This window comes from Chenopodium album, chromosome 16 (genome assembly GCF_948465745.1).
Source record: "Chenopodium album chromosome 16, dcCheAlbu1.1, whole genome shotgun sequence".
NCBI lineage: Eukaryota > Viridiplantae > Streptophyta > Magnoliopsida > Caryophyllales > Amaranthaceae > Chenopodium > Chenopodium album.
The window spans coordinates 26,790,914-26,793,439 of NC_137849.1; the positions used below are offsets into that span (position 1 = coordinate 26,790,914).

Genomic DNA, 2,526 nt, shown 5'->3' on the forward strand with positions numbered 1-2,526 from the left:
ATTGCAAAGTTAAGGGGTGCTAGACGATCTTTGAGCCCTAGCATTTCAAGTTAAGAAGAACCACAACAAGAGGAACAAGCAAGAATGGGAGAAAATCCAAGGGTGGCGTTGAAAGAATTGTAGATTCCCGGTGCATATATACTTGAGAGTGGGATTGCTCCACCTACAACACCGGCAAATGACTTTGAAATAAGACCAGCAATGATCACATTGATAGAGAGGCGACAATTTAGTGGGGCCAAGCATGAAAGCCTGCTAAATCATCTCAAGGAGTTTGAAAAGTATTGCAATACTATCAAGGTAAATGGAATTTCCCAAGAATTCATTCGCCTCAAGCTTTTTCCCTTTTCGCTCATAGGGCGTGCCTTAGAATGGCTAGATAAGGAAGTCAAGCCGAATTCTCTAAGGACATGGGATGAAGTGACCAAGGAGTTTCTATCCCATTTCTATCCATAAAAGAAAACGGCAGAGGCTAGAGCTTTGATTCAAGGTGTCAAGCAAAAGCCTAGTGAGAGTCTCTATGAAGCATGGGAGAGATACAAAGAGTATCAAAGAGAGTGCCCTCACCACGAAATTCCTACGTACCAAATTATTCAAATCTTCTATGGAGGCCTTAGTCCTCAAGGAAAATCATGTTTAGATGGAAGAGCCGGAGGTCTTATCATGAACAAAATGGAAGAGGAAGTGGTAGACATAATTAAAGACATAGTGAGGTACTATAGAGATTGGCAAAATGAAGAAAGAGAGTCAACTAGCAAGAGTAGATCTTCGGTGTACTCGGTTGATCATCTAAATGCAATCAACAATCTATCCTCACAAATGACAAAATTGGGGAAGGAGATGTCCATTATCAAGGCGAAGTTAGAAAGTGCTACCTACCAAGTTTCAAGTGTTCCCTCCCAATCTAAGGGGAGAGGTATGTCTTCTAATTCTCAACCCCCTCCCTCTTCTAGTAACATGCCTAGCGGATGTTTGTTTTGTGATGATTTGGGTCGTATGATCATGATGTTTCTAGTTGCCCTCATGCATGTATGGATGTTTGTGATGATCAAGATGGAAATGTGAATTAGCATGTGAACTATATGTCAAATAATAATGATTCTAGGTTTGAGAATCAAAGAGGTCAATGGAATAGGAATTACAACAACCATGGCAATTTTGACAACTACAACCAAGGTGGTGGTAATAGGAACCATGGGAACCAAAATTCCCAATGTAACTATAACAACCAAGGTTATATAGTAGCCAAAATCATAACCAAAATTATGGTAATCATAACCAAGGTTATGGTAACCATAATCAAGGTAGAGGTAATTGGAACAATCAAAATAGGGGAAGTTTTCAAAATAATTCTCAAAGGGGTCCCCCACCCGGTTTTGCTCCAAAGGCCCAAAATGATAATTCCTATGTTCAATCCTCTTCTTCTTCTCATAGAACCAATTTGGAAGAAATCATTGAAATCAAACAAAGTTGTTGAACACTTACATGGCCATATGTTATAAGAAATTTAATGAAATGATGACTCATAATAAGATGCTTGAAAACCAAATTTCTCAACTTGCTAATGCTTTGAAAGACCATGCTAGTCCTTCTTCTTTACCTTCCCAAGGCCTAGATCCCAAGAGACCGGTCAATGCTATTGTCACAAGGAGTGGTAAGGTTCTTGAGGAGAGTTTGCCTAGGAAGAGTGATACCAAGGAGGGCACAAAAGAGGTTTTGGTTGAAGATGAGAAATATGGTGCATCTTTGAGTGAGGTTGAGATTGAGAAGCCTAGTGAGGTGATAGTGGAGAAAGAAATTGTGAAACCCAAGCTTCCTTATCCACAAAAATTCATGAGACACAAGCTAGATGAACAATTTGGAAGATTCATTGACATGCTCAAGCAACTTCCTCTTTCTCTACCATTTACCGAAGCTGTCACCCAAATGCCCAACTACGCAAAATTCCTCAAAGACATTTTGAGTGGTAGGAGGACTTGTGATGGTGTAGAGATGGTGAACTTGACCGAGAATTGTAGTGCAATCATAATGAACAAGATGCCACCTAAGCTAAAAGACCCCGGAAACTTTTCCATCCCTTGTGCCATTTATAAAATGCAAATTGAGAATGCCTTGTGTGACCTAGGAGCTAGTGTTAGCCTTATGCCATATTCGGTGTACCAAAGACTTGAACTAGGGGAACTCTTACCTACTAACATCACTTTGCAATTGGCCGATAGGTTAATTAAGTTTCCTAAGGGTAAGGTAGAGGATGTTCCTTTGAGGGTTGGGAAATTTGTTATTCCGGTGGATTTTGTGGTGCTTGAGATGGACGAAGATGCTAACATTCCTATCATTCTAGGGAGACCATTCCTTGCTACTTCGGGTGCTTTGATAGATGTGAAAAGTGCTAAAATTTCACTCAAAGTAGGGGATAAGGTGATAGAATTTGACTTGAATGATAGTATGAAGTATCCAAGTTCTTCTTTAGAAAATTGCATGTTAATTGATTCTCTTGATCATGTTGTGTCTTCTATGCATGAGCAA

At 39.8% G+C, this 2,526-nt stretch overlaps 1 non-coding gene across 1 annotated transcript; it reads right to left on the reverse strand.

Moving 5' to 3' along the window:
• Window positions 1-469: 469 nt before the first annotated feature.
• LOC145587062 (small nucleolar RNA R71) lies at window positions 470-575 on the reverse strand. The gene has a single exon (XR_014101110.1). It is a non-coding gene; the product is annotated as a small nucleolar RNA R71 (small nucleolar RNA).
• Window positions 576-2,526: the final 1,951 nt, after the last annotated feature.